The sequence below is a fragment of the Chaetura pelagica genome, unplaced genomic scaffold (genome assembly GCF_000747805.2).
Source record: "Chaetura pelagica isolate M959 unplaced genomic scaffold, ChaPel_1.0 scaffold278, whole genome shotgun sequence".
NCBI lineage: Eukaryota > Metazoa > Chordata > Aves > Apodiformes > Apodidae > Chaetura > Chaetura pelagica.
The window spans coordinates 2790350-2815000 of NW_009954497.1; the positions used below are offsets into that span (position 1 = coordinate 2790350).

A 24651-nucleotide genomic window follows, 5' to 3' on the forward strand; every position below is an offset into this window, starting at 1 on the left:
CTGCTTTGCCAGGTCCCTCAACAGTCCTGAGGAAGCCGTGGAGGTCTGTCTGCCAGCCTCTCTCTATGTGTATCAATGTATAAACTGGCAGAGTAGTGAGGTCTGAATCTTCCCACCGCCTCCCTCTCACAGATCACTTAGCCTAATTTTTGATGTAGGTTTCTTTGCTTCATGTGTCTGCATCCACAGAGGAAAAAACAACCAACCAATCCAGTAAATAATTTCTCCTTCACTGCTGTTGTTTTATTTTCTAACTTGTGGTTGTATGACCAGGCCCTCAATCTTTTAAAAGCATGCACTGCTTCAGGTCTTATGCTGACACTTCAGGCTCTGAAACAGTCCTTCATGGTTATCCTGTGTTTTCTCCCTTCTCGGTGTTCCACAAAATGAGTATTTAGATGTGAAACGGATCATTTTCTTACCCTCCATTCATTTGCTATTGCTCATTTCTTGTGCAGTTTTTCTATTGATGAAACAGATGCTTCTTTCTTCTAACTGAAATATTTGCAGGTCTGTGTGTGTTTGCAGGATTCACATAAGGCAGCCTTCACCTTCCCATGTGGACAGGGCTGCTGTTGTCCCGCAGTCCCTGAAGTGGCCAGATGCAGGCAGGGCCCTGAGCCAGGGCAGCCAGGTGTGCCCACTGCGGGCCCACAACGGGCAGACATCTCAAAGTTCTCTTGAGGCATGGGATCACGTGTAATCATACTTCCTCAGTGTCCTCGTTTATAAAATGGGAGTCATAAGCTTCCTCCTTTGATTTGAGTTGGAGAAGCTTTGGTGAAAACTTCTACAGGAGTAGTTCATATAATACAAGCAAAGCATCAGTGGAGAGTAATTGAGAGGTATGCGTTGTGCTGGATGCTGTTCGTTTTGTAAGCAAAGCTACTACTGGCAGGCCATTAGAATGAGAATTGTGTCTTACTTGGAACCTTCTGTTATATCTTCAATTTTGTAAATACCTTGTCAGTTGTTCTAGGCAAGGCCATCTTTAAATTTCTATTGCATGTGACAACTGAAAGCATTGCCACCAGTCCCTGGACCTCTTAAGTCTTACGATGTCTCAGTAACCCAGGTCTGTTTTACAAGGCAATATGCAGAGTCTGTACTGTTGAATCTGTAGTGTTTGGCTGTTAGGGTAAATTTTTGAAATTTTTTCCTACTTGTAGATTTACAGGAGCAGGTCACACTGCCATGATTATGAGGAAGCTTAGAGACTGGAGTTATAAGAGTTTTGCTGAGTTCGTGTCCTACAAAAATCAGCCCAAATTTTTAGGTGATGGATTCAAGCTTATCTGTATTAAAATCAATTACTTTTCCCCTATTACATCAGCAGCAATAAATTTTCAGTATCACAGTATCACTGCGCAATAATTAATAATATGGGATTATGATCTCTCTGTGGCAAAGTAGATAAAGGATCCAGCGGTAGAAATTGAAAATTGCATGTTAACATTAAAGATAGAACAACAAATGGGAGAAAGAACTATTAGATTTAAAGAGTTATCATGTAAATAGACATGTGGTAGATGTGTATCAAGAACTGCTAATATAAAATAAGGAAATGTGACATATATGATGCAAATGTCTCTTATTTTGGTCATATATGAAAAATATAAAAGGAAATAATAAAATTGTCTTCATACAAGAAAAACTTTCTTCATAAGACAAAATTTAAACAAAAAAAGTCTTTCAAATTCAGGAGTGCTGTTTTGCAGAACACAATTTTCTCACTGCTTTTGGGGGAGTAGAGTTTATTTAAGTTCAAATAAACTAAGTGTATATATATTTATAAATCCGTGCTACAGAACATATGCCCGTGTGCATATTCACACATCAATCTTTGTATAAACACACTGTGAGATCAGTGAGATCTGCTGAGAGGACTGAGAACAAATACTGTCAGTGCACATAAAAATAGCAAAAAGGAGGTGTCTGTAGATACAATGAAGAAAAGTTTTGAGTTAAGGAATAAATTCTGTCCTTTGACTTCAGAGTTGTTGGAGTACCATGTGTCTGATTCCAGCCTCCAAGGCAGGAGAGTTCAATGTCCGCGAAGCAGATTTGGTGGGTTTTGATGAGCTGGACTCATACCAAGCCTGATCATTTCTTTTGAAATGTATTCACGTCTTCTCTTTTTAACATAGGAGAAATATTTTTTTTGCAAAACATGTAGCTGCATATTCGCTTACGCTTCCCAGACATGTGACTGCACGGGGTGAGATGGATCACAGTAATTTTCGCAGCTTAAGTTGCCACTTTATCACGAGGAAGCAAATAGGATCCATACAATGTATATGCTATTGTGGAGTATGTTCCTCCTGTTTGGCTGCAGTTAAAGCCCACCAAATCTCCTTTATGGCTCCTTATATCTCAAGATTCTATTTGCATCATATTTAGGAAGTGTAATTCAGTAGTGGCTGCATTCAAGGCAGCTTACTCCAGATAGGAGCCCAGCTGCTGGCTGCTGCTATACTAGGATGGAAATTAAGGCAAACAACATCTGCATAAGTGGGGAAAACCTGAATTCCGAGTGCTAAAGAAGATGTCTGATTTCATACAAGGTTTTTTTAAAAAAATAATACTAACTTAGTAAGAATTACTGGAATTTGCTGTTCGTTAATCTCATTAGGTTAGACAAACTGCTTTGGTTTAGTGGGATTCATACTAGGTAAAAAACCATGATTAGACATCGAAGGCAAATGAAAATGCATACTTTGATTAAAGAATACAGTTCATTATTGGCTGAAGGACCTATTGCATCCTGGTAACTTTTATACCCTACTTCTTGTGCAGAAAACAGGTAAGGCACTAATGCAAGGTTTTAAATACACTGAAAATTATTGATTTAAAATACAGGTGTGAAATTTCATTACTGAAAGTGTTTGGAAGTGGTTACCATTTCTGTGCATTAAGAAAGCTGGGATATTAATTCTTGGGAAAGTGCATTATTGTATTTGTAAATATCTGAGTTTTGGAAGTCTGTTGTTTATTTTATAGCCTGTATCATTCAATTAACGGTTCTGCTGGAAAGATCTATCTTTTAAAGAAATTACAATTCTGGTAACAAGGTTTCTTGGATCTCTACAGTTCTGCTTTGGTTCTCATACTCTGTCTGTGCCATAACTTGAATGATGAAGCCATTGAATGCACAGATGGGTATGCTGTGGTGTGTCCTGCATCACCTCCAGTCATGAGGATATGAGTTTGCTGCAACCACTGTGTCAGAACCTGTGCCAAGGGCTCTGGAATTAGTTAGGCAGAATTACCATATATTGCAATATGCTGGTACATTTGAAAAGAGGTTATCATAACAATGGGATTTCTAGAAATGAAAACTGTCAACTGTGTTTCAAGTCTGCCACTGTCAAAAAACAGCCTAATATGACACAAAGCCAGCAATTATAGCCTTTTTTTTGGAGGATTTAGTAAACTGAATTTCTCCTACAAAAAGATTTTACAGCTTTCATATATCTTGATGAGGATAACCTATAGGTAATTTCCCTTTGCAGTCTCATTTGGCAGATTATTTGCTGAGATTTTAAAAATATGTTTTATCCTTATGTGCACAGTCTGTACAGAAATCCCAGTCTTTTGTTTACCAATACAAAAATGGAACCTGTGCTTTTGAATGCCCTGGTGATCCCTGACTTGGGTAACAAAATGGTGTGGTCCCTTCAGATGAAACATTGCCTCCTGCTTTCCTTCTGTAGTGCCTGAGAACAGCAGCCCCATGGCACCAGCACAGTCCCAGAAACTCACCAGGAGAGACATTGCTTGCATGCTATTGCACCGTGCCCTGTTCACTACTTTGGACTGCCGTATCTTAACCTAAATAGTTACCTAGGCATATGTAACAATATCACTTGTTGGAGGTAGAGTTGCAGCTTACATGATTTTCTCCCTAGGAGATGTCTTCTCTTCTGCTATTACTGGAAAACATTTCAAGCGCCTCACAGAAAACCCAGTCTCATTTCGGCCAGCTACTTATAGATGACTGCCGTTTGCTCACGTTATCACGTCAGCTTTCACAGTATTGTCATTCATTTTCCAAGTATCTGAAAAGGCAATAAACCGCCTGGATTCCTCTCCCTCCCCCTGCACACACGCACACACACCAGGCAGCCCTGCAGCTGCGCGGCATCTGCGTCGGGCGGTTTCAGGCTGCGTGTGTGGTGCAGACGGGTCAGGAATGTGAGGCCGAGCATTGGCACCGGTTTCTGAGCAATCGTGAAACCGTTAGTGCTTTTTAGCTGAAAAGAGAGTAGAGGCCAGGGGTTGTGATAGTTCCCATTTGAAAGATGAATGCTCGGGAAATGCAGGGGAAGAAAAATGAAAGGGGTAGGCGAAGGGTGAGGGGAACCTTTGGGTATAGTTAGACTAGCAAACTGCAGGCAGTGTTGTGAAAAACGAGTTATGAACTATTCTAGAAAGAAGCAATACAGCCGAGAGAAAAGATGTAATAAAACATTTCTGCTTTTGAAGAAATCATCTTTGCTGCTCACCTGAACTCAATTTTAATTTTGTTTTTAATATTGCAGAAAATTATCCATCATGTGACAATAGAGCTTTTCAGATGCCTCTGGCAGTTTGCATGCTAAATCACACCTTAATCAGTGATAATTCAGTCAGAAAATCTTGTAGGCATTGGACTTCTGTAATGAGATCCCATACGCTTTGGGGGGACATAGTCAGAGCCTAGAAAAAGGTGGCATTAACTAATTCTGAACCATTCTGATTTTGCATTTTGGTGAAAGGTTTAGATGGCTGGTAGGTAAGTGCGTCTGCTAGAACAGCTGGGTCAGAGTGTGAAAACAGCTTTCAAGCTTCTCCGTGCTCGAGCACCTATAGCTTTTAGTGTTGAAATTTTAATTCTCATTGAAAACAGGCAAAACTGGGAACTTGCTCCCACATCCAAATGAAGAAAAGCCAGATTTTGAGTTCAGATTGGTCTCCTCTCTATTTACTGTTCTTACAGTATGGAAATGACCAAGGTGGATGCTCTCGGAGACCTTTGCTATCTGAGAGCAGAGGTGAATCATTAAAATCATGGGAGCATTCAGAAGTTCTTTTTGTGGACATATATTCTTGGGAGCTAAAAAGTGCCACCCTCTTAAAGGAGAGTATTCCTAATTGGCACTATCTGATACTAAGATGAACAATTGTAATATAATATATTTCATTGTCATTTCTTAATTGCTCTTTTTTTGCTCTTTTTTTTTTTTTTCTTTTTTTTTCTTTTTTACACAAGGCTATAATAGCAAGCTTAGCTTAAAATCAGTTTAACACACTGATGAATGTACTGAAAATCTGTGGGAAATTAAGGAATTTTATAATTTAAGTTATAAGCACTACTACAGATCCAGTAAAGACATAACAGATACATCTAATGAAGTCTCTCTGGAGATTATTAGCATGTTTGCCTATTCAGTTTTTACAACAGGTAAAGCATGAATGAATATTGGGAAGAAAACGTGATCTAATACCACTAAGTGTGCCTTTCTCAATCTGATATGTGTTTTCTGTGGTTATGCAATAAAAGCTAGACTAGCCTGCTTCAGGGCCAGGAGATACTTGTCATCAAGTGGAGATCTTTCTGTTTATTGATTTATTTTTGCCCTTCCACAGAGGCTGGCTAAATGAAAGGTTTTCATTGTTTCCTGCTCACCACAGTGGTGTTTCCAGCAGTTTGAACTCTGTCTCTAGGGTTACAAGTGTCAGTCAGCTGCAACCGAGTGCTTTTTATTCCCCGATTCTTGTTTATTGGGAGTTCTTAGATATTAAGTGCCCAGTTTCTTGGACCTCTGTCTTGGTTGAGCCATGTGGGACACAGAGCTGTGAGAGAAACGTGTGTAGCTGATCCCAGTAGTATTAGCTGCACAGTAGTAATAAGATATATAGCTGTGGATTGTCTCCTGCCAGGCAAGTTCAGCCAACTTCATTTATGTTTCTTGTTTGATGCAAATTTTTGGCCTTTATAATTCAGAGGACAGCCTGAAGAGGTTATCCAAGTGAATTGTTATTCATCAATAGCCAAATAACACAAATCTCTGCTGTTACTCATTGAATAAACCTTGCAATTTTTAATGGCTTTCTTCACTTGTTTCCTTTTCAAGAAAAATGGCCAAAATCTATTATTTTTAAATGTATTTGTTTTTAGTTGCTTAAGCATGGTGTCACTGCAACTGCTGTTTCTCCCCTACCATTTGGGAAGTGGGTAAATGAGATCCTGCACTGGCATTGAAAGTGCAGACACAGCTGAGAAGACCTCCACTGGGCAGCTCTACTGTATGCTGTTTGCTTTTTAAAATGAATCCAGGATGCTTCCTGGAGCTTTTCTGGGAATTGTCAAAGAATTCCAGTGGCAAGAGTGATCCCAGTGCAGCTTCCAGCCAGGCCAGGTTAAGGTGAAGCTGTGTAATGCCCAGTCCCCTCTTGGGTTTTGAAGCAAGCAGTGTGCTGAAGGCCAGGCAATTAGACAGCTAATAAGCATCAAGCAGTTTAAATAGAAGTGGGGTGCAGAGGATTTGGAGACTCTGTTCTGCACCTTGACTATTTTGCCATATTAGGGATTAATGAGTGTATTACCATTCTTCAGTGAGCCCCAGGCTAATCATTCTGTGAGCTTAATTACCTTCAAGGTCATTTTTTTTCCTTTTAAGTCAAGCCATTCATTTTGTGTCATTTTATATCTTTTGGTAGCTACGATTATATCTTTCCTGACTGTAATCAGTTACAAAACTTGAAAAACTGTCCCTCTCTTCAATTTAGGCAAGCTAGTACCTCAACAGCATTTAGTAATCCTGTAAGATTTCTGAAGCCAGAGTGGTGTTAGGATCCCATAAAATTTAAAGATGCACAGTGTGATGAAAGGGATGTAAAAGCTCAAAATTAAACCGAATACTTCAGTTGCATATTAGAAATCAAAGATGCATTTGGCCTTTTTCACTTGTTATGCAGGGGTGTTGTGATGCAGTTTTGGTTTTGGGTGTCTCATACGGGTTGCCTGCAGTTGCCTTTTCAGGCTGCACGTGCAAAATGCAGCTGAAGCTGCAGAGCTTCTTCTGAAGTGTCACAGGAAGATTATGTTCTGAGAAAGCATGACCAGGAAACAACTAGAGCAGCTAAAACCTTGCCTGCAGTAGAGCAACCATAATGTGCAGTTTAAACATCAGTAGTAATTAATGTAAAAAAAGAAACTACCTACAATCCGTTTTAGACTCCTGTCTGTAGTTGGGTTGAAAGAAGTGGAAGAAATGATTCAGGAAAAGTTTTGTGAGGCACACTCTATAGTCTGGCTTTAGTGCTACAAATGGCTTAAATGTTCATTCAGCAAAATCAGTTCTCATAGTGAAGTCTGGACTTTTTGTTGAGTAAAAATGGAGGAGACGGGGAAGGAATAAACAGCTAGGTGGGTGTGCAGCACTGCTTGAGACTGGTGGTCAGAGGAAGATTTATTGAATGGGTCTCTGTGGTTAGAAGAAATGCTCCTTACCCTGTGTTCTCCAAAAATTGACATCAACATGGGGAGAATTTCAAGAATTATATTGGAAAATAAGTTAACTGAAAATACAGTTCATGAGAGCTGAAATTTACTATTACTATCTTCAGCAATAGAGTGAATATCTGCAGACTAAACCTGATGGTCTGGTGGTGAAATACTTACAAATGCAAACTCAGGTGGACTTCCACACTAATTCTGCTGCTCCAAGTTACAGCAGATGCTTTCAGAATCCAGAAATACTCATTCTACATTACATCAGTTATTAGGTACCAAAGTAATGATCCTGCTTTGAAATTCTTCCTCCAGTTCAAAGTATTTTCTCAAATGAGCAATAATGTCATTGTCATGTCACTGCTCTGGGATTTTAAACTGACTAATGAACCATGCTCATGTTCAGAGTCTGACATTGCTGATGAACTTTGTAGCAAGTAAGTGGTTCTTCACCAGCTTTGGAGCATGTGACACTTGCTGACATCCCTTAGGCAGTCAAGAAAAGAATGAGTTTATAATAGCTGCTTCATAAAGCATTTTCATATTGTGCTGTTTTATGTTTCCTCTTCTCTCTATTACATCAAAGTTTATAAGCTATTTTCTTTTCAGACAGGTGACAGGTGAATTCGTAAGTAAAGGTACAGATGCAGACAGTTTGACAGTCCATGCAAACAACAATCTAGGGTACCAATAACAACTCTGATTTTTAATTCTGATTTATATGGTACAAAATAGTGACAATTCTTGGGAACAGTTGCATAGTCTTAGAAATTTCTTGTTTAAAAATAACCTTCCTCTATCTTGCAAGTGAGTGTCAGCAGCTTCTACTCAAAATATGGCCAAATATGAGGACTGAAATTTGAATTTTGTTTTCACTTTGGGTTATCTCTTCATTATCCATCAGCACTGCAATTGTCATGGCTCTCTACCCTGTTTCCTGTGATTTCAGAATGATGCCTGTCCCTTTGATGGCTGCGTAATTCCTGCCTCTGTTTTGATAATATCATTTTGGTGATGGCCTGCTCAAATAGTTTGTGGCTTTGTCACTAATGCATAAAATGGTTATTAAATCCATGATGCTCTAGTACAGGGGTTTTTTTCCCTGTTCATGATGAATGTTTTGGCGCACACATGTTGGTGCAGCTGGTGCAGAAGACCCACAGAGTTAGAGAAAAACTTCTTGCAGAAGATTCAATTTTGAGTACCTTAAACTTTTTTTTTTTTTAATGTTTCACAGTCCAATATATATAGTATTTATTTATTTTTATTCCCCCCCCCTCTGCGAAAATCTGTTGCTTCTTCAGAGTCTTTTACAGTTTGCCATGAAGGCTGTGGCTTGATGCCAGTCAGGTACACAACCTGACTTGCTGTGAGACAAGACTGGGGACTGTTCCAAATAGCTGGCAACTACAAATATCTGCAAAACAGAGACAGGCAACCTTGCTTCCAGTTGTCTCTGTCCTCTACCCTGTTTCCTGTGATTTCAGAATGATGCCTGTCCCTTTGATGGCTGCGTAATTCCTGCCTCTGTTTTGATAATATCATTTTGGTGATGGCCTGCTCAAATAGTTTGTGGCTTTGTCACTAATGCATAAAATGGTTATTAAATCCATGATGCTCTAGTACAGGGGTTTTTTTCCCTGTTCATGATGAATGTTTTGGCGCACACATGTTGGTGCAGCTGGTGCAGAAGACCCACAGAGTTAGAGAAAAACTTCTTGCAGAAGATTCAATTTTGAGTACCTTAAACTTTTTTTTTTTTTTTAATGTTTCACAGTCCAATATATATAGTATTTATTTATTTTTATTCCCCCCCCCTCTGCGAAAATCTGTTGCTTCTTCAGAGTCTTTTACAGTTTGCCATGAAGGCTGTGGCTTGATGCCAGTCAGGTACACAACCTGACTTGCTGTGAGACAAGACTGGGGACTGTTCCAAATAGCTGGCAACTACAAATATCTGCAAAACAGAGACAGGCAACCTTGCTTCCAGTTGTCTCTGTCTGGCAGAATGCCACAGAATGCCATCTTGGGTTATATGTACAGAAAAGAATGAATTAAAAAAGTGGGTAGATTTTTTGTTTTCTTTTATTTTGACTTATTTTTAAGCCAGCTGAGCTAAAGAGTCAGAGTTTTGACAGCTTATATTGGATTTCAGAAAGATACACACTTCGGCTAATGTTTCACTTTTCAACAGATTCCAGATCTTTGTAGTGATCTTTAAAAAACCAAGGTTATTATTCTTATTTATGTTTTGAGAACAAAAAATTTACATGTAGATGCTCCATAATATAGATGATGTTCACATAATTATAAAGAAAATTTACTTACTGGAAAGGAGGGAGGAGTTTAAGATAAATGGGCATTAAATATAAATAAACACTAATAAATGGGAAATTGCCCTTATCCCTGGGTGATGGTGTGTACTGAGACAAAGAAATGTTTTCTGAGCACTGGAATGAATAGGGAATTTAGTTGCACTTAAAAGTTATGTAGATTTCTTTTAAAAAAAGAAAACTAAGTTTCTTTATCATTAAACTATGTTTAAAAAACAGTTAAAACATTTCAAACAATCTTCCCAGAGTGAGGGATGCTGTCTCATCACCTAATTGTCTACTTCCTACTATACTGAAGTCTAATCAGAGGGCAATCTCCCGTTGTCTGGGAGAAATGACTCTAGCCCATTACCTAAGATGTTTGTATTGACAGAAAATATTTTTGCTGCTGCTTTTGTCTGAGTTTTGTTTTTTTATTATTTTGTTTTGATTTTGTTTTTTTTCTGGTGTGGTGTTGTTGTTATTGTTGTTGTTGTTTGGGTCTTGTTTTACTACAAGAATGATTTACAGGAAAATACAGGAAAGTTCCTATATTTACAATGGGAGCCAAGAGATGTAAAAAGGCAAGTATATAGCCATATAGTGTAATAGGAGTATTGTTAAGGAAATTTAGGATAATAATAGCAAAGTTTACAAGGATATGTTTTAGTGCAGGTTAGTGCACAAGACAGATGGAGTATCCAAAGGGAGGAGGGTGGTCTTTGCTGTGAAGGCTCGTATGTGCTGTCCCCTCTCTGGGGAAATGTGGGAGACCTGTCAGGAACAGCAGTTGAATGCCACAGGCCAGAAGAGTGAGATGTGAGCAGGCAGAATAACAATGTTAACAAGTATTTATATATTTTAAAAGCCCATTTTATTTTACATCAGGCATGAATACATTGTAGAGTGATAGTCTCTATTCCCCTTTAATCTGTGAAAAGTAGCATAATTCAGGGTGAAAATCTGCACTTGGAGATCGTCCTTACATAGAGTTGCTTACTGATTCTGCCTTTTCTAATTCATTCAAAGTTTATACACACTTTGTCAGTTTTCACTTCATTCCTTTTGCTCTTGGTATGAACATACAATTACCATTCATGAGAAAAAACAGCTTTAGGTGTGCCTATTGAGGGCAAAACCTAATTTTATGATGTGGCATAATTTAACCTTTTAAAGACAACCCAGCCTTTTATCAGAGAGAGCTGCTTTAGCAGTTTTCTGCTAAACCAGAAAATTGTGTGTCTTTCAGTGTGTTTAAGAGGCTTAAGATTTGGAAAATGCTTTACATTGCTTGCAAAGTAGGAGTCAGTTAAGAGCCTGTGCTAACAGATCTTACTGAAAGAGGCATTTGTAGGAGCAAGTGAGGCCTGGATAACTCCAACCTTGCTGCAGCCTTAAATATTCCAGCAGAGCTGGCATGGGAGAACCTTTCCGTGTTGCTCTCATGAGGGAGAAGAGTGTGAAGATGAGGTTTTGTTTCTGAGTCTCCTCTAGTTCTCAGCGCATAGGGAGTTGTCTGGCAATGTAATGTGTTGTAGCAATTTATTTGCAACTGAATCAGAAATCTACATGCAAAAATCTTATTCTTAGGGGTTATCTGGCAGACCCCTGACATTTCCTGCAGGAGTGCAAGGAGGTTTCTATAAACCTTCATAGACTTCTTAATTTAACATGACTATTATAGACAGCTCCACAGATAAAATCTTTTATGTGTATTTTTCACAACTCTGTACAGGAGAGATAAATCAAGATAGAAATTAATTAGGCAGGATATTTCAGTAACATTGGTTATATCAATTTCATTGCTAAGTATTGTGTACAGAATGTGATTAAAAGATTAACAGTTAAAAGTAAAAGAACAAAATGGGTACTGTTTTACATTAATAATTACGTCAAATAAGTGATCTGGTAGTTAAGGCTGACGTGATGCTTGAATTTAATCCTAAATTCTGGCATTTATAACTTATTCTTAAAATCCATATTTTGAAGTTTCACTTCTATAGTCTCAACCTTGAATTTTATTTAAAGTGCTTGAAGAATAACTATTCAACCGTAATTTCTTCTAAATTTGGAAGAAGCTGTTTAGAAATTATTTGTAGAATTTTTAAAATCCTGGTCACTTGAAAACCTCAATTTCCATTAGAATTTTCTCATCATGTGAAAAATGGGTTATAATTTGTACCTTTGATTCATCTGAATGCATTGTTGCATAGGCAACATACAAATTGCAAAATGGATGTCAGAGCCAGCTTTGTGGTTCTGATATATTTATAGCTCTTTCCAACTTTTCTTAGTCAAAAATTGACAACTCCCTGCCTAAAAATGTCAATGTTATTAGCATAGATTTCAAAACTTTAATCCATCCTAATCTAAAGTTGCATAAGACCAAATGGGTTTTCAACCTGAAACTTCTAAAATTTCTCAGTCCATTTTTATTTTGATTTGTTTATTGCATTAGAATACAGTCCTTACCTAATGGGTGCGGCAGGAAAATTGCTTGAGGATTCAATGGAACCTGATTTTCATACACTGTTCTTTGAGAGCTGTGTAAGTAACAGTCTGAGACACTAGATGTTGCAAAATTGATAAGCCTTACTTTTATTTTCCTGATTAAACTTTCAGAATTTAATTGAATTTTTTTTATTTTCTAAATTGTCAAGAGTATTTTGATAACTCTTTTTGATATGACATGAGCAGATGCAAAAGGCTGAGTTTGCTCTCCCAAATATCTGCTCATTTGTTGTTCTGGACTGGAATAGTCTAAGGAAAATTCTTGTCATTTTCCCCTTTGTCATTTTCCATAAAGCAAATGCAAAAGAGCTGAGATTAGAAAACTTATTATATGATAAGAACTCCAACAATTATCATTGGGTGTTCAGTTCTTAATGCTCCGTTCTATTTTCTGTGAAAATTAGTATGTTCAACAATTTTCTCCCAATTGAAAGTCTATTATTTCGTACTTTAGACAGAGACTTCCTTCTTCTATAATATACAATTTCTCTTCCTATACTAGAATCTTTAAAATACTCAGTTGGCAATTCCTGTTATAGTTGCTTATTTGGACTAGGCAAATTGCTGAATAAAAAGTTTGAAAATTATCTGCTTTATATTTGTGCTGTCCTCAAAGGACTGAAATTTGCTTAGGGGAAAAGCAAAGGACCAAGTAATAACGTTTTCTTTTTTAAAGCACTGCCAGAAACTTAATTTCAGAGAGCTTTTTATTATTAAATTTCCCAGCCTTCCTTTCAAACACTTTATTAGGAACATGGCTTATTGATTTGGGAAGGGGAAGGAAGCGTTTAAGGGAGAGATGAAGGTGAAAAGCAAGCTCATTAATTCATATTGTGGTCTAAGTGTAGTGTTCATGTTGGCAACAATTTCCGTTTTCTAATGTGCAGTCATTGTGAAAGACTGATTTTAACACAGAAACCTTAAAGAAGTGGTGAAATTGTTTCTGTTCAACTTTTTTTGAAGCTTATTTATATTGAAATTTGTAAGACCTTTGGAATTTGTAAGTGGTGCTCGTAGAGCAGGTGAAAAAGACCTTTTCTGCTTTATCAGAGGGAACAAGAGAAAGCAAACCTCTGTATTGTTTTAATTACAAACTAGATGCAGCTTTAAGCACTGGGCTTGAGTCTGATGCAGTTAGAAAATTGAAGGGATGTCTAGGTAATAGATGTAGTGTCAGGAGGAATTAATCCTGCTTGTGGGTTGCGTTCAGTGGTTGTCTTTTTGTTAATTTCCATTCAAAGCTTAGCAGATGGAATCTAACATTTAGGAAAGGATCATTTGTTTCCAGCCTGGAAAACAAAGCTTTCCAGGCAAGGTGCAAAAAAAGAGGTCAGTGACTGGCTGTTATTAGTTTTATAGTAAATACATACATTTTCTTGAGGAAAGACATGGATATAGTAAGCACACTTAAGACTTTGGTGGGAAGTAAATTCAAAGTCTAATTTTGTCAGTGACACCCAAGAGTGCTGACTGGAAACTTGAATTTTCATTCCCCAGAGGAGCTGGAATTTTCTGTGGTTCTAGTTTGAGGCAAAGTCTAGTAAAATTAGCATTCTAAGATAATCTAGTTTAGGAGTATAGAAACATTGCAGGTTTAGTATTGTCCGAAGAAATGAGAATGCTCTTGGTTTTCCTTTTTAAGCTTTTACCAGATCTACTCTGATTAGATTAAAATCTTCAACGACAAACAGCTCTCTTGAGAAACACCTTTGCTATTTAATTATTTGGGGACTAAGGACATGTTCCTCTGGGGGGAAGCCCTAATTTTCTGCCCATTTAGTTTAACTGCTTTTCTGTTCTTTCTACTTACTGTCCAAGATGGGGCTCTGAGCCATTGCCTGCCCTTTAGCAGCAGTTGTTTCTGTAGTGCATAGGTCTTGTCAAGGAAGACACAGGCTAAATTTCCATTTTTCTTAAGACCATTTATAAGATGTTTCTAGTTTCCTGAAATCACTTTCAGGCACAGGCAGAATTCTGAGGAGCTGGGTGTCTTTGGTGCTTTTAGGACTTGAGATCTGCTCTTCTACCTACTTTTTCTTTTCTTAACTCTTTCCTCAAAACACTTGCTGCTGTCTTATTTATACAATTTGTCAAGGCTCCTTTTCTTGTCACCAATTTTGCTGTTCACAAGGTGAAGTTTTTTTAACAGCCTGATTTGTACTTTGCATGGTTTTTCTTTCTGACTGAGGCATAATCCTTCAGCAATTATTGTGGTTCAAGGCTAAGGACAGGCTTGTTCTACAGCAAGTGCTCTTGTTTAACGTGGAAGGATGTGTCTGCAACAGCATCTAGGTGGAGGCAGCAGCACAAATTATGTTTGTCTTCCAGGTGGCAGATTGCGTTATTTGTAGGCTGGGGAATGTGACTGACAGCACAGATTTGAAGGATTACACCATACTGTTTTAGGAATTACAAAAATAGTAAGAGTCAACTGATAGGAAGCAGCTGGAGCAAGGCAGAATAGGCACATCCCACTTTTCTGAGTTGCAGAGAACCTGTGTGGGCCACAGCAGGACAAAAGCTGTCAGGTATGCTGTCAGGTGTTTGAGGGATGCACCATTACAGTATTGCTGTGAAAAGCTAAAAAAGCTATTGGCAATTTTGCAAGAAAGGGAGGGGGAAAAAAACCTGCCAATGTTATTTAGAAATGCTAAAAAAATAAATATTGCAGATGTTTGCTGCAGAGTAATACAGAGGAACATGTTGGATAGTGGTCTGGTGCTAATACTGTCCTGGTTTGAGCCAGGATGAGCCAATTTTCTTTCTAGTGATTTTACTTTTCGATTAAGTCTCTTCTATGTAGCTGCTGTTGCTGAAATTAATTGGATGTTTCTCAGTCAGTGTCTGCTTCTAGGACTGATAACAGTCAATGTTTGTAGTTACTGCTGGAGAACAGTATGCACAACCAAAGCCTTTGCTTGGTTCTGAAAAACAACTTATGCTCTGGGACCAGAAGGGAGTAAAAGGGTCACACCTACAACCCTCCTTTCGGGCAGAGCAGACCACCACACAGGTGACCAAAATTAACCAAACAAAGTAATCCATTCCATACTCATCATTCTCAGGATAAATTTGAGGGATTGGGAGAGTTAAGCTCTTTTTGTTCATGTCCAGTGTCCTGGGAGGTTTCTGTCTATCTGCCTCTGATGCTGATCTGTATGTTCTTGAATTCATGGGTTCCTGAATCCAGCTCCTATCTACCACTGACTCCAGGAGTTGAGTCCAGGACTTTTCCAGGTCCTCCCCTGCAGTCTCGGTGATGACATGAATATTATTAAGTGGGGGGCAGTGTGTGATAGTTGTTTTGTATATATTTGTATATATTTCATTATTTTCCTTTTCATTACTACTGTTTCATTAAAGTGTATTTTAGTTTTTAACCCTCTACCCCTTTAAGTCTCTACCCCTTCTCTCTCCTTTAGGGGCAGAGGGGTTAATAGACAGCATCTGTCAGTTGTTTAATTACCAGCCCAGTGTTAAATCGTGACAAATATATAGCATATAGTAGTTTTCCTGCTGTAAATCTGGTCCTGTTTCATCAAGTTTACTTATTTACCTTCATCTTCCCATTAACTGTTCAAACCCACCCCTAAGATGATGGGATTCTAATGGGAAAGCACTTTCTGAACTTTGCTGCTAGATGTGTTTTTTCTTGTTGTCTTCTAAAATTTATACCACTGTGTCTTTTAGCTTAAAGCACCCTTTGAACTGTTTAATTTGCCTGGTAAATGAGTTGTTTAGTCCTATTTAAGACAGAGATATGAAAGTCCATCAAGAAAGAAGTTGTAGAGTTTGCTTTGGTCTAGGAAATAAGCAGGTATTGCTCAGCTATGAGCCCATGTAGAGAAAAGGACCTGCCTTCCAAAGGCATGGAGGTTGGGGAAGAGACTTGTTTGCAGTCCCCCTGGCTTTCGCTCTTTCATCCAGCAGAGCTAAGGATATTTGTTCTGTTTATAGTGTATACTGCTTCAGCTGGTGTTCAAACAAAACCGACTTTAAGAGATATTGGGGTACTTGCTTTAGGCAGTAGATCTTGGCACTTCCTCCTAAAACCTCATTTTAATTTGAGTTCTGCTACATTTATGAATGAATTAAAAAATGTTAAAAATGTAGAAAGCTGAGGCAGTACAATGTAAGCCATTGTTCTAAATGTGACTAAGGGTATTTTAAGAACACAGTACCTTGAATAACCTTGAAATGCCAGAGGTGCTAGTTTAATGGGTTGAATTTGTTAATTTCCTGGTGAATGCACACAGTTTGCCTTATGGAAGAAATTGCTTGGGATAACAATATCCACTGATGATACAAATTTCTGACTTATTTTAGATAGTCAGAAATTACGTAGAGAGACAATGTGCTAAATGCTGCATTTTGTGGGCAATAATGGTTAAGATTAAAGTGTATTTTCTTTTGTTGCGACACTCTTGAACACGTCGAAGTTGAGACCATACTGATGGCATCAGCAGGTGCTGATACCACTTTGCGTGTTCACAGCCTTGTACAAACATTAATGAACCAATGTAAACAGTCATTTTCATAATGTGGCTTAATATAGTAAGGCATTGTGAACCTTTCTTCACCTCTGTATGCTCAAGGGATTGCAATTTGTACCCTTCTGCATGTGCAATGAAGGCACTACCCATCATCTGCCTCCTTGCACTCACCCTTTTCCTGTGCAATTCCCAGCAAAGGGAGGATCAGCTTTGATTTCAGATGGGGTTCCAAAGAGCTTGGGCCACAATTCATATGGCTCTCTTCCAATTTTCTAGATGGTGCCAGTTTGCTCCAGGCTTCTTGTGTGCTGTATAATACCAAATCTCCCACCTCCCCACCCCCCTTCTTTTATTTTATTTGGGGGTGTTGATTTTCCCACGTTGGGAGCTATCACAGGCATTGCACTGGCAGGGAGAAAAGCCCACCTGCATTTCAAAAGCACACGTCTGCTAGATTGTCTGACACGCTTGTCAACAGGAAAATACCACCTGTCTTACTCTTATTTTACTTTTATCATGCTAGTTATCCTTTTTTGCTCCAAGTGAGTAGTATGTAGATCTATTTTGACAGCGTGATTTCAAATTCTGTATTTTAGATATTAAGAAGTGTGCACCCTCAGGACTTGAAAAAGCTGGGAGCAGGTGAAATTAGGAAACTAGAATGAAGTCAAGTAAAGTATTGAAGGGCTTTAGTCAGTTCAGGATTACAGCAGAATGCATAGTAATCCTGAACTGAATGCATAGTAAGAGAGCCAGCTTTCTGAATCATTCAAAGTGTACTTGGAGAATGCTGAGAAAAGATACCAGCAGGTGTTTTGCCTCCTACCAGCTGATGCTAGTTTAGACTCTCACAGCACCTATTACAAGTAATCCTTTGTTGGGATATCTCTGTATGATACTCACCTGCACTCAGAGCATGCCCTTTGAAGCCAAACTGCCAAATCCTGTGAAACCAGAGATTTTATTGACCCCATGGCAAGTCTGGGGTCCTTTGCCTTCAGGGCAGCTTCTTGGCCTAAAAGGTTAAGGTGAAGGGTGTGGAAGGGTGTTAATTTTATTATGCTATTGGTGAGCTATAGACTTCCATGCTGGCTAAAAACATGATGAATTGAGCAAACATAATTCAGGTCTCTATCCCTGCAGTTTGCTGAGGGGAGACTTGCACCTGACAGCTGTTAGAGTTAAGCATTTGCAGCTTAAAGGTGTAGATCCTCAGTGCTTCTGAAGAGCCAACAGGAGTTGAATTATTTACGTTATTCAATACAAATGTCTGGCTGTTAGTCTCATCATTCATCATTGCTCAGCAAGCACCTGTGTTCATACATTGCATCATAAATACTGCAAAATTAGTATGTAATTTTATATTCCTTAAATGTGATTCTGATTCACAGCCACACAATGGCATGCACAAAAGTCATGCCATATTACTTGCTAGATGTGTATTTTAGACTGATGGTTGAACCCAATTATTCCTGTATATAACAGTTTTCTTTACTTAATAGCCCCTGTGCCAGCAGGGAATTGTGCTCTTTTAGAAGGGAGTTAGGCAGGATAGAATGTCTGAGAAAAGCCTCACTGTAATGTTACTTCATTTAAATGCCTGGATGAACAAAAGTATGTCTGTAATTTGTTTTAACTTCTAACTTTGAAAGTATAAACTTTAAGGAGACTCATTCATGCTAATAGCTACAGTCATGCATTCCAGAGCTGAATATGGAGCAGGACTAGAATTCCACAGGTCTGAGGTGCAAAACCTGTAGAAAAACATGAATTCTTTTTGTCTCGGGAAGAACGGTGAAAGACTCCAGATCTACATGGATGAGTAACCACCTCCAAAACAGACACTAGAAAGTTTACAAAAAGTCAGCAGCAAATGAAAACAGAACTTTGTTGTCACAGTCAGGAAATATAAGGATAAAATGAGGTTACCCAGCTGGTTTAAATCTTGCAAAAGAAATGTAAAGATTACATTGTGTATAACAGTAATAACTGAATGCATAACTAAAGAAAACATGGAGCTACTAGGATGAGAAGTGGGTTAGGACTAATTTAGGCTAATAATCAAGATAATGTAGACTAATATTGAACTCTGTATAAGGACTGTGATGCCAAACATGGGAATAAAGATAGGACACCTCCTGGAGTGTGAACAATCACAGTAACATCACAGATCAAAGCACATTAAAAAATATAATTAATTCTAAAGGAAAAGTGGATGTTATCCATCCCTTCATTCTGAACAAATTAGCACATGAGTGTTGGTAGCAAATGCATTTCATAAAGCAGTGATTTGTTTGTATGTTCTTAATTATTTGTTAGCAGTGACCTCAGCAAAAGGTAAAATAATATGCTGCATCGGTGGCAAAATTGGAAGTTATCAGCAACAGAAATGAAAAAAAAGGTCACGTAGTGCATCAGTCAAGAGGAACTGGAATAAAAGAACCCTAAAATAATACAGTTTGAAAGAGATCTTCAGGGAGTCATCTAGTAAACGCCTCTGTTTGAAACACGTCTAATTAGATCAGGTTGCTGTCTCTTTATTACCTCCAAGGAAGGAGATCTACAATTGCTCTGGGCAACCTGTTTCAGTATTTGGCCACCTTATGGTAAAGAAAAAAGAGAATCCTTTTGCCTAATTGGAATTTCCCACTTTCCGATATGTATCCTCTGCCTCTTTTCCTACTTCTGTGCACTACTGAGAAGAGGCTGACTCTGGCTTCTCTGTATCCTCCAGTCAGGTAGGTCAGGAAAGGAAACCAGATCAACCCGAGTTGCAGTGGTTGGAGGCAGATAACAAGAACTGTTTACAGAGTGGGAGTCACTAGCTCTAGTGATTTCCAACACACTGGAAATGGTTGACCAGTCCGTACCAGTATATACTGCTTGGTCACACCATGAACCACCAACACCAATTGCTAGTGAGATGCTACCACAAAAAGGTGAATGCTCTCTTGAAATTTACTAGCTCAGGAATTTTCAGGGGTTGTTTTTAGATATAGCTCAAGTCCTGTTGGAGCAGGTACAAAGCAGGATTATGGAAATGGTTGGTTGTGGAGAACAGGGGAGAAGTAAGAGAGTTTGATTTATTCAGATAGGTTGAATGAAGACTTTGAAAAGCATCTTACTGCTCTCTGTAAGTGCATTAGCACTAATAGTTATAAATGGGAAGGGATAGATGAAGACTGCTAATTATAAAAGGTTTTAAACATGAAAGCAGAGAGGCTTTAGAGCAGTTTTCAGAAAGAGTATTTCTAAACATATGTGAAATTGAAGCAAAACCAAACTGACTTTGACACGGGTCTGCAGGGGTAGTCTTTTGCTGAATGTGCCATTTGTTTTTTCAGAGGTAGACATCATGTTCAGGAGTATTTCAGTTCAGGTGGTTGATTGCTCCTGTCATGCCCCAGTATTTCCCGAGCACATGGAGAGGATAAGCAGTGTGTGTGCAGCTGGCTTGGCAAATCCCAGGTGCTTCCTGGTGCCTGCACGTGTGCTCCAGCCTTGGCTCGCATACGTGCAGTAAGACTTGATGCAGGGTGGGTGGGAAGGTCAGGTTGGCTGTGTGAACACTCCGTGCTGTGAGCCCACATTATATGAGGGGCTTCAGCACTGTCTCAGACAATTGGGCATGAGCTTTGCCTGTGCATTTCTGCTGAGGAAATCCAAGATAAAAGTAAGGCAGCTCAAAGGAACAAACATTTGTGGAAGAGATTGTATGACATCCACTCAATGTGTACCCTGGGTTCTTCTGATTTCAAACCTGGGTCTTTCTTATCCTTCATCAGTCACAGTATTTTTCCATGACTAAACAACAATAATAATTTTCTTAGAACGTTGACTGGGTTTTTTCTAATTAGATTTTTCTTTTGGCAGCAGTATGTCCCCTTACAAGCAATTTAAGCCAAATCATGAAACTGGAAGTTGAATTAGTTCTTGTTAATCCTGTTAAGAATTTTGTTTTGGACAGCCTGGTTCTGAAGCAGACTAAATTAAAGTGAATTCCAGCTGAGAGCTGGTTCTAGTATTTGTGTTTCTGAAGTAACGATTTGAAGTTCTCAGTTGTTACAGCATTTCTGGTTTTATATTTAATTTTAAAACTGGTATGTATATCGTGACCATAAATGGGATAGAGCAATGTGAGAGCATTGATGAAACAGAAAGATATTTTAGTGTCAAGTAACAGATAAGTCTTCAGTGTATCTGGAGTAACAAAGTTAGTGCTTGGGAAGAATACAGAAATACAAATAGATGGGAGGTCAAATTAAGGAAAAGCATTAAAATATTAAATGATATTTAAGCAATTCTGGGGGGAAACAGGAGAGTATTAGGAAGTTTATCAATAGAATAGCTTATTTTCCAGTATTTAAGAATCAAAAGCAAATAGCAGAAAATAAGAATGCTGGTGAGAGATGGAATGAACAGTGGTTTGGAAAAACATATGCTGGTAAAAAACAAACAGGAGCTGCCTTCTTGGAAAGGGAATGTCTTAGAGATAATCAACTGATCTTTGCATCGAGGTCAATCACTGGCAATGACTGCAGTGTCTTTAAGATTTTAGAGGAAAAAAAATATCTTTGAACTAGATTGATCCATAGGATCTGAACATGCAGACTGGGTTGTATGAGTCCCTGTTGTTTTGCTTTAGAGCAGTTTTTGCCTCAGCATTATTTTATTTTGTATCATTGGCATTTTTCTATTAATATGCAAAGCAAAAAATAATGGCATATTTGCTGCTTTCCAAATGTCACCTTCTAGCACAAACATGGACTTTCAACCCCACTGACCACTGATCTTCTGAAATTATTGGGATGAATGAAAGTATAGACTGGATAAATCCTTACAAATTTGCCAGCTTCCAGAATAAACCTTCCATCTATTTCTTGTAATGTAATCGTGCATGTGATCACAGATATTATTGTAACTGTTTCTAAGTAATTTTTGTGCTGGTAACATTAAAAAGTGTTTGATGTTTGCAAAAAGGAGCGTTTTCAAAAATTAAATCTAGGGCTGTTACATTTCCATACTGGGAAAAGCTGAAAGCAAGGGGATTGACAGTGCTGAAGCTTTCATGTACCTGCTTTCATCTCGACACTGATGACTTTCAACATGAAGGAGGGGAACTTGTTTATAGGGAAGAGATGCAGATTGTCTAAAACTAATCAGCTGAGTTTGTATAATCAGAAATAATTGTTGCAATACACTTGAGAACTTCCCCAGATTAAGACAGACCTGCAACAGAAATCATGGTATTGCTTAAAACTATTGGCAGGAGGAATTTCCCTGTCCAGGTTCCCTTCTCAGTTTGAGGCCAAAATCTTTAGTCCTTGGTTGAGCTAAACTTAGTTAATTATCTGTCTCAGTAATAACTACAGTTTTGCCCCATAACTTGAAGAGATGTAAGGAGTTTTAGAACTAAAGTGCATTGTTATGGTAAATGTTCAGGTGTAAAGAGAGTACACAGAGATCTACATTTAATTCACAAGCAATTTCTGTTTTTCAGTGCTATTGATCCTGAAAGTTGTTAGGTTTGATGCAAGTGTTTTTACCTATTAGCAGTATTTGGGTAACAGTTGTTTGCAGTTTATGGATGGAGAGACCAACATGATTATTGTTCTTTGGTAATAAATAAAGTTCTAACTCATACTGAAGCACTAACTGACTGGACGCAAGTCCACTGATACTTATTTTTTAGGGACTGCTTCAGCCCTGAATTTTTAATTATTATGTGTGGAAAATTACCTTTAAGAGAGGGTTCCAACACTGGATTAAGTGTTCTTGAATGCAATGAAATATGCTGGGAAAAAAAAGCTTTATTTGGGCACCAAAAATTTGATCCAAATGCTGTTTAAAAATCAGCAAATTTTTATTTCAATATCATTTTGATTAGGGCACAGTGTGTAACATCTTTGGAGTTAGGTGCATATTAAAGACCTTTGAAAATTGGAACACTATGTTTAGGAAGTGAACATCAAACTTTTTAGGCAGTAACTCTTGTGTATGCAACTCAAGTGTAGCCAAGTGGATCGGTTATAGTATATATGGGGGGTGTTTGTGAAGCAGAAATTCAATATCCTACTAGAGAAATAATAAATACACATAAAATACATACCAAAACAGAATTTAACCTTAAAATATTTATACTGGTTGTCCAAAGGAATATGTCCTCGCAGGGCACAGGTAGAAGCAACAAGCTGATTAGATCTCTTCTGGGCTCAAAGGAAAGCGTTAGTTTTAATAAGAGATTTTTGGTAAAGCCCAAATATTTCAGATTTCTATAGGGATTACAGTAAAAGACAACAGGATTATTGAGGGAGCACTATAGGGATGCTCTTCAACCTTTACATGGAAAGATTTCTGTTGACGTATGTTATTTTGCAAACAGAAAAGTCCTTTTTCCTTTTTACCTCAGTGGATGTTGACATTGTTAATGTGGTTAAGATGCATATATATAAAAACTTGGAAACTCTCCTTTGTGAGTTTAGAAATCTGTAGCAGCGTGAGTTTTCTGTGCTTGTACAAACAGTAAGGAAAAGCTCTCATTTCTTACAGGTGACAGACAAATTATAGCCTGTTGATCAAAAGTACATTTTTGCATTGTGTGGCCTCATAATGGCTTCGAAGAGCAAATTGAGAGAATGCCTACAGTCTCTGTAGTCTCTGTGTTATTTTCCCCTGTTTCTAAAGCTGGTAAAAATAGAATGTTTTTGTTGATTTCTAGAAGTTGGCAAAAGCTTTTTAACAGTTCTATATAAATCAGAGTATTATATTTCTGCTTCCTGGAGGAAAATGTGCATGGTAGGATTGAAGCCAGTCACTTAAGAGATCCTCAGGGGCATGGCATCAGATCACACTGTTGATGTCTTTTTATTGTCATCATATGAAGGCAGCAACTGTTGCATAAATGGAATTTTTTGTATGAATAAATTATTGAGGACAAATCCTTGCCATGTTTCTGTAGCCAGCTTGAAGCAGAGCTTGTTCAGTGCGTATGAGGGAAGAACAGGACATGGGACACTATGAAAAGACAGGTCTGGGGAGGTTGTGAAGCCAAGTCAAGTCTACTTGATTGCTTGTCTAGCTTAGGAGCAGACACAGAACTGCCAGCCAGCTTTCTCTTGGAGAAGGTATGTATGATTTGAAGATCCTAGGTTCTTTCTTAAAGCAGTGTGCCTTGGGGTAGAATTATTTACAAATGGCCTGTAAGCAATGGCCCTGTGCAAACTCCAGGGCTGGCTCTCCTGGGAAATCACAGGTGTATCCAGAGTTCAACTGGGGATGTTGTCACCGTTTGACTCAGGTCTGACAATAATGCTCTCGATCCCCTCTCCCCCCCACCCACGTAGGGAAGGAGAGAGAGGAAAAAGAGAGAGACTTGGCCGGATTGAAAACTAAACTGCATAGCTTTAATTAAAACACTAATGAATCATACAAGAAAATATGTACAATTATATACAGATATATTCAGGTGTGGGCAAAAGCCTCTCGCCTCCCCCCACCCCAGCAACTCCCACAGCACTTCCCTGAACTAGGAAGAGTCCCGAGGAATCCCGGAGCTGCTGCTGGAGAAAGCAGAGAGTTATGGGGGTCACGAGAGATCAAGGCTGAGGATCGACGGTGATGGATGAACAGAGTCCTCCCCGGACGCCAGCCATGGACGGAAGAGAAGGGGAGAAGAAGGAAGGAAGGAAGTTGTCTTCTGTGATCTCTGACCTTCCTCTGAGCTTACGTAGATATATGGAATGGAATATCTTTGGCCAATTTTGCTGTCTGTCTAACTCAGCCTCCTACGGGGGGGTCACAGATCTCCCCATAGTGTCGGAGCCGGCAGAGTGCAGGTGCA

General features: G+C 38.6%; 1 protein-coding gene across 1 annotated transcript in view; it reads left to right on the plus strand.

The window, feature by feature from the left end:
- Nucleotides 1-24651, plus strand: part of SMYD3 (SET and MYND domain containing 3) — a gene marked incomplete at its 5' end in the record, with an annotated part of 346236 nt that overhangs the window by 118379 nt on the left and 203206 nt on the right. The window lies entirely within an intron of this gene.